Source organism: Hyla sarda, chromosome 2 (assembly GCF_029499605.1).
Source record: "Hyla sarda isolate aHylSar1 chromosome 2, aHylSar1.hap1, whole genome shotgun sequence".
In the NCBI taxonomy this organism is placed as follows: Eukaryota; Metazoa; Chordata; class Amphibia; order Anura; family Hylidae; genus Hyla; species Hyla sarda.
In genome coordinates, this window is record NC_079190.1 from 143,719,230 (window position 1) to 143,728,053 (window position 8,824).

Consider the following 8,824-nt stretch of genomic DNA (forward strand, 5'->3'; position numbering starts at 1 on the left):
TGTGTAAAAAACACACAAGGCCTTCTGTTTGCTTACCATTGGCTCAATATTTTTTTGCTTCCTTGTATAATCTGATAGTTGTATGATACTAATCTTTTGTGGTGAAGGCTGTTATGCAGGTCTCAGTAATCCACTGAGATGGAGTCTTCTTTTCATCTCTAGGTTTCCTCTCAGTGGGAGCGGTGTAAAGTATGCGGCATCATAAATAGTTACAAAGAGACGGGATATATTTATATAACGCGTTTCAAGCGCTGTAAGCGCTCTTAGTCATGACTAAAAGCGCTTACAGTGCTTGAAACGCGTTACTTGTTCCTTCCTTGTCCTATGGATTAAACCCGATTTGACCTGCATTGAGCTGGATCCGATCTTCTTCATTTTCCTATTGGCTGGTGCTGTCCAGCGCCTGGATCCGCGCTCTACTGTCTGGGGCTCGGTGAGCTGGCTTTCACCTTGTTTTCCTTCCCATATTTATATAACGTTTTTTATTTGTGATAATGCTGCATACCTGTAAATAATAGTCCTGCTGCTAGTAACACCAGTACACAAGGAGAAAATTTAATTGCCATACATATTAACAACATACTGTTACTGACCAAATTCAGTATACCAAGATCAACATTACCAGTATACAAGGGACTAATAATATTGCTACACCATTACCACCACGTGAAGACTGAATAGTACTGTACCATCCATGTAGACCTTACAAGTGACATCTTCTCTGAATAAAGTTGTTCTCATTCCTTTCCATCTGGCTCAGACTGTCATGTTGCCCTTTCTGTGTAGAACTAGCTCCTCCCTCCCCCCCCCCTTTCCTGTAAAAAAATAATAATAATAATTTGTATTACATACCACCTCTCTGCCCCATGCCTACTGGGTCTTTTCCTGGTGCTGGCCAATGCTTGATGTCAAGTGTGCTTGAGCTAGAAGAATAAGACCTGTGCCAGATGAAGAAGACCTTGTTACGCATGCAGCCTAATCCTGGATTACATCTCATTTTACCTTTTGGGTGTTGCTTGGTTAAATGGAGCCATAACCATTGCATTACAACCTTGAGGAAAGCAATGTTGACTATAGTAGAAAAAAAGTGGGACATTTATAAAAACCCTTCTGTAAAGAAATGTATAGAGTTGTGTAGCTCACTTAGTGGTAGATTGTACCTGAGGTTAAAGGTTAAGATAGGCCTATAATTAAAATATATAGAGGTATATAAATGTAATTTATATAAAACCAGTCCTCAAGGTACAATTTGAAAGTAAGAAAAATAAGGGTTGGTCCAGTATAGGTTAATATATGGTATTTATTTAATACAACAATTGGTTAAAATATATATAATAAATATAATAATAAAGGACAACCTAAAATCCCCAGCAGGGCCCTTGCATGGGGTATAGGGGTCCAAAAATTATAAAAAATGGGAAAATGTAGGAGTATGCTGTATATCGAAACAATTGATATAGATGAAATTCATTCAGTTGATTGTGGATACAGTTCATGAGTGGTACAGTGGAAGCACTTCGTAGTCAATTTGTCACAGTTCAAAAAATGTTTAGAATGTTTAGAATAGTTAGCATTGAAATGAAAATATACTGTGATAGTAAGCTGGTAAGTTATCACAGTTAATTCATAGATTCGGCATACAGAGTTGCTGTAGTACTGCAGTGTAACAATATTGACACAGTTCGTGTGGCAGTACAGTATAGCAATATTGTCACAGCTCAGTCATCTGTAGGTGATACAAAGTTATTATAGGTGACTGTATAAGTGCAATATAGCGCTGCACTAGAATATCGTACTCAGTCTGAACGGCTGCTTGTGACAAGGTTCGGTGCACAGCACCACTCATCGGCTCCTTAAGGGAACAGGACAGGATAAGCTGGCACGGCTGGGCAGTTGGCACAAATGGGTAAGTGCCTGTTCGGCAGTTGAGTCCTGGGCTGTCACGGCTGGCGTCCGGCCTATTCGAGTAGATGTCCAAGACTCTGATTTGCCGCTGGGTGTTCCGGAGCTGGTTGCAGGAGTGGTGATCTGTGATTGTGTCCTCGTGTCTGAACAGAGCGCTGACTGCGCGCGGTCACCGAACAAAGGGCATCCAGCAGTTGCAAATGCCGAAATGGCAGATTAATTCTGAATGTCGATATACAGTAGATTATAGAATGGCTAGATAATTCTTGGAGTTATGTTTCTGTCTACACCAAAGACTGCATATTTATTTGTCTAACAGAAAGAATAATTACAAAGGAGCCTGATAGATGAGGAATTCATATGTATAGACTGTCTTGATGAATAATGCATGAATTCACACAAACATAACTTGCTATCTTATTGTTCTTGGAAGGAATCATTTCACTATTTACATGAAATATACATATGCTACAGTGACGCTGTAAGTAATATTTTGTAGTTGTTGTAGATTAGTTTCTTACAGATTCAGCAGTGCTTGGTCATTTTCCTGTGATCTTTATTCCTTGTTTCTTTTTTACTTCCCGAGATATGAAAGATTCATCCAGCCTAGAAATGTCAAATTTCCGGATATTTTGAAGCCATGAAAACAAATGTACTAGTCAGCCATCCAAAATAGGCAAACATTAGCTGTGATGGGGGAGAACATTAATAGAAATCAGATAGAAACAGGAACAATCAACTACTGTAATACCAAGATGGAACTGAAACCTTTTTCTCTGCAGTGCCCCCAGAGATGGAAATGCATATTGCCTTTCTTTAAAAAAAAAAAATTAGAATTAGAATTTTTACAGTCATATGCCTGAGGAAGGGGGTGACCGTGAAACGCGTTGCATGATGGGAAATAAACCATTTTAAATCTTTACCTTGTCTCAGCGCTCCTATCCATCCCGCCTTGCTGTCTGGAGATTGTCTGCTCTTATCCAGAAAGATCTGGCAGACACTGGAGTTGTGGTACACTATTCCACTATAAAGAGATACTTGTACAAATATGGTCTTCATGGAAGAGTCATCAGAAGAAAACCTCTTCTACTTCCTCAACACAAAAATCAGCGTTTGCTCCACAAACCTCTGACGGCATTTGAACGGTTGTGCTCCTCGGCCTCTCCCACTCCCCGGGCGGTCAGCACGCTCTATTCTCTCCTATATGAGGTGTCGAACAATGACTCCCTGTGCTTCTGTGAGGGATGGGAGAAGGAATTGGGCCACGCTATCCCTGCAAACAACTGGCGCCAAGCTCTATCCCGATGTCACCGCACCTCAATCTCCTGCAAAGCACAAGAGACTAATTACAACATCCTGACAAGATGGTATAGAGTGCCCGCGCTACTTTCCAAAATGTATTCAGGGGTGATTGGTGGAGATGTGGGAGATACGGGGGCACAATGCTTCACATTTGGTCACAATGCCTGTCTCTCACTGGTTTCTGGCGTCAGGTCCTAGATATCATAACACTCATTACTAATGTGCATATCCCGAACACACCAGAGACTCTACTGCTCTGAATTCTCCCTGACAATGTCCCCAAAGGATACAGTCACCTGATATCCTTCCTACTCCTGCCAGCTCGAACCGTTATACTGCGACTATGGAAATCCCAACTCCTGCCCTCAGTCTCCTCCTGGTTACGGGAAGTGGCATACTTGTGTAGAATGGAGGAGTTGATGGCGGAAAGCAAACACCAAGTGGAGAAAAACTGCTCTATATGGAACCCCTGGATGGCCTTCTTAGCGTCCAGAGACTACGACAACATGCACTTAGCCACTTAATATTTCTAAGACCCCTGCCTGTGACATTGACCTGTCTGTTCCCCCACCCCGGTCATCCAGGCTTGCTTCCTCAGTGCTTGGGACATACTGGTGAGCTGTGGAGTATGGAGACGACGATGCTTTCGAGGTAGCAGATTATCCTAATCCTGATGCCTTTCTCTCTTCCCTCTACCTACCTTTCTCTCTTTCCTTTTCCTTCTTTTTTTCTTCTCTCCTTCCCACCCCTCACCTCTCCCCATTCCCCTCCCTCTTTCCCCTCACCCCTCTATTCCCCCCGTCCTTTTAGGTTTTATACAGTTTATGTTTTACAAGTTCATATAAAGTAGAGTGGCTACCCTTGGAGATACCCAGTCTGCATTACCGAGACTACCTAGGTTACAGTGCGATACTAGGTCCTGCAGTCTGTATATTGTCGCTTTGGACTCTCTTCAGAAGCTGACTGTTATATTTCTCTGCTCTATACACTGTCTTTACTTGTCCTGTTGTTTACACTGGCAACAATGTGCTTTCTTTTGTGCCACTCATGCATAAGTCATAAGCATCTTCATTTCTGTACCATGTTAAATTTTCAATAAAACTTTATTTGGAAAAAAAATCAGCGTTTGAACTTTGCAAATGAACATATAGACAAGCCTGATTAATTTTGAAAACAAGTTCTGTGGACCGATGAGGTTAAAATTGAACTTTTTGGCCAGAATGAGCAAAGGTACGTTTGGAGAAGAAGGGGAACAGCATTTAATAAAAAGAACCTCTGTCCAACTGTTAAGCATGGGGGTGGATCAATCATGCTTTGGGGTTGTATTGCAGCCAGTGGCACAGGGAACGTCTCACAAGTAGAAGGAAAAATGGATTCAATATAATTTCATAAATTTAAATAAATTTTGGATGCTAACTTGATGCCATCTGTGAAAAAGCTGAAGTTAAAGAGAACATGGCTTCTACAAATGGATAATTATCCTAAACACCCCTTGAAATCCAAAGGGGGATTACATCAAGAGGCGTAAACTGAAGCTTTTGCCATGGCCTTCACAATCTCCTGACCTCAACATAATTGAAAATCTATGAATAGACCTTAAAAGAGCAGTGCGTGACAGACAGCCCAGAAATCTCAAAGAACTGGAAGACTTTTGTAGGGAAAAATGGGCAAAGATACCTCAAACAAGAATCGAAAGACTCTTGGCTGGCTACAAAAAGCGTTTACAAGCTGTGATACTTGCCAAAGGCGGCAGTACAAGATATTAACTCTGCAGGGTGCCCAAACTTTTGCAGACACCATTTTTCTGTTTTCTGTTATTTTGAAAGTGTAAATGATGGAAAATAAAATCTAACTTTTGTTATATTATAAGAATGTCTAATCTGTAATTTGATGCCTTTTGGAGATTTGCAGCCTGGAGTGCTTAGGGGGGTGTCCAGCCTCATCCAATCATAGCTCCTCTCACACTTAACTGCCATATGCTGTTGGTTGGACACACCCCCTCAGCACTCCAGTTTGCACTTTCTGTGTTTGGACTTCGGTCCAAAGTCTGTGTATGAGATGGGGGGGAAATGTGTTCTTGAGCTTTTTTAAGCACAAATAAAACATAGAAAACTAAAAAAAAATGTTTTTAAATAAAGTATATTAGAAATATTATACATAAGGAGTGCAATAGCAAAAATTTGTTTTAATGAGTGACCATTTAAGGGGTTAAATAGTCCTTGGGGGTATAGTGGTGGAGGGAGGCAATCCAATGCCCTGGCAGCCTGAGACCTTACCTGGCCTTCCGTCACTGTTGTGGCTCTTCCAATAGAGCCCAGATATGATGGATTAATGAAGGATAAATGTCCTGCATTGATCTGTATAAGCTATCCAATGATGGATCATACAAGTGCTTTAGGGGGACTAATAAAGTGTTTAAAAAAAATACAATAATGGTTTTACACACGAGTTCACCCTTTCCAAGTCGAAATCATCCCCCTTTTCCATTTTCCAAATAAAAAATAGCTCAGTAAAAATGTAATAAAGAGATCAAAAAGTCGCATCTAAACAAACAAGGTACCAATAAAAACTACAGATCATGGTGCAAAAATGGGCCCCATACAGACCCAATTTCAAGCATACTTATTTTCGTAAAGTTTTTGCTTTTCAAAAGTAGTAAAAGAAAACATATAAATTGGGTATCGTTGTAATCACAGTGACCTACAGAATAAAGATAACGTCTTTTTTTCTGCTTCACCCCACATACAGTCTAATTTTATTCCTTCACTGTAGATTCTGCAGTAAAATGACTGATGTCATTACAAAGTACAATTGGTCCCAAATAAAACAAGACATCATATGGCCCTTTAGATGGAAATAAGAGGATAGATTAAGAAGGCGATAAGGAAAAAATATAAACGTGAAAATGAATATTTGCAGTGTCATTAAGCAGTTAAATTTACCCACATGAAATCTCAGCTGTTTTTTTGCTACCACTAACCCTTTGATCATTTACTCCCCTTGACCCTCCACACATCAGTATGAAGCTCCGTAGTAGATTTATTTTGTGTAAAAAAAGTTGCACGTACTTGCGCACGTGCGACTTTTCCATACGTGCTGCAACTTTTTGATTTCTGCTTATTCCAAAGCACATTTCTGAATTCTGCTCACGTAGTATTTTTTTCATTTTTTTTTTTACTTTGCAGTGGTCATGTATTTATCAAATGTGATAGTTGCTATTTATGAAGAAAAAAACTTGCTTCTCCATTTAAAAGTCGCATATGTATTCCAGGTCCAACCTGGCTTACAGAAAGTGCATACGTCTGCAGAAAAGGAAATTAACACCCACTTTAACAACTGTTCTGCATCATGAAACAAAGCTACTACATTAATGTTAATTATAGAAAAAAAGAATTATATAACTAATAACTCTATAAATTTTAAGGTTGAAAATACACACTGCACACCTTGTTAATTTTAGGACACATACATGCTGGCGTACCCACAACATTTTATTAATGTTGTGTTAAAATAGAATAAGGCACAAAGTTATGGTGTAAGAATTTTTACAGACTACGTGAATAACCCATATGTGGCATTAAAATTTTTACTTAAAAAAAAAGAAACATCCATAGTAATACAGCTTCATGCACATTTTGGGGTGGGTAACATACCGAGTCGTTTTTTTTTTTTTCTTTTTTGTGGCTTCACTATTGTTTATGTGCTGGTTGGTGCTGCGCTTTCTTCCTTCCTGACGTAAACTCTGGCCTCAGCGTAGCGACGCAAGACTCCGTCCCCCAACATCACAAAATGCGGGCTTAAAATTAAACAAAAGAACCTCCAGAGTACGGATATTCATGGTGCGGCATAGTATGTTTTTAATTTCGGAGGAGGGTGGATGGGTTGTTGCGGGGTACAGATATTCAGTGCAAGGCAGGCTAGGCAGGGTGTCACCTGATGCGGTATGCCCCCCTCCCTGTCACTCTCTAGCAATGCTGCTTGTAATAAAGGGTAGATAAAGAAATTCGGCTATTAACATAAGGGAAAACCTTTCTGCTTAAAAAAGTGCTTTTGTAAGCGGGTTTCCCGGGTTTTGCTTTTGTGTGATTTATTTATCAAGGTCATGCGACTATTTGATAAATAGGTCACATGTAAGCAAAAGTAAGTTCAAAAATTTTTTTCATATAAAAGCCATATGTTTGAAAAGAATGCTTAATCTCCTTCTATGTCTTTATGGCTCTCCTCAAGCCCTCCCACAGTGCGTATTCTTTCTGACCCACTCATCCTGATCTCTGCTGTTTCAGCCTCCTATTCCTGCTCTACTAGGCCAACTGCACAAACTTGTCCTAGTGGTGACATGGGACGCTTTGTGCCTCATTGGTATTTCACCACTTTCTTTTTTCTAGGGCACATTTTCCTGTACATTTTCCCCTGTGTCTTCTACCCTACTCCTTTCTCTATGACTTCCTTTTTTTCTTCTATCTCTAACCCTGGTAGATTCATGGACACAATCTCGATGTTATCTCTAAATATTCAGGAACTCTTTTTTTTTTTTTCCAGACAAGAAAAGCTTCATCTTCTATATAAAAAAAAAATAGTAGCTAACTTGCAGGAAACACAGTTACAATGAGACCAGATGCTGGGGGTTGTAAATAGGTTTCCAACACAGCAGTTCAACTGAATCTAAAACTACACTGATCTCATATAATAATCCTTTGGAGTAAATGGATTAATTTATATACTTGTACAAAAGTTATAATGACAAAATCATTCTGCAATTTTGGTACTGTATATCCCCTAACTGTCTTCATGGAAAGCTTGCTTAAGGAAGTTGAGGATTTCATGGATTGAGAGCTGTTTCCAGGAGAGCGCTTCAACATTGCTTTTGATCCAGTGATTCATTTTTTATTCTTTATCCTGCAGAAAAGGATATCTTTTTTCACTCCTCATCTCATCACTTATCTTTTCTTTTCCCACTGTCCTCTTGCTCATATTAAATCTATATGTATTAGTTCAACTGCTTTCTTGGATCGTGCCCTCATATCTGTGTTCTTTCCACTTTAATCTTCCCAACCATAGACTTGGAAATTACATCTTAATAAGAGTCTTTTACAATATGCCTTTGTCTTGAAGGAAGTACATTACTGACTTCTTTACCCACAATTCTACACCTGACATGTCTTCTACTACTTTATGGGAAACCCAATAATTACCCTTCTTGCAAGGTAACTATTAAAATAGGCCACTTACTGAAAAAAATGTGCATAAATGGTACTTTTCAACACAGTAGACACTGAAAAATGAAGATTTTAAGCTTATTTTACTTGCACAAGAAGTGTATAATTTGTAGTCCATGGTCTGTTAGGGGGCATTGTGAGATCTAGTTAGCTATAGTCCTTCTAAAGGCAATATAATGAAGAAAGTGCATAAGGGCCCTGTCAGGACTGGCAAGCTTTTATAAGCATTGTTCCAATGGGTTTCATTCATTCTATAACCAAAGCTTTAAGAAAATCCACTTTCAGTTGAACCTTAGGAAGGTAACACAAGATAAGCTGACTACTGCAATACAGATAAACAAAAAGCTACTTAATACCAGAGCAACATAAGCAAAAGCTTTACACTTGAGTCTCAATTAAGG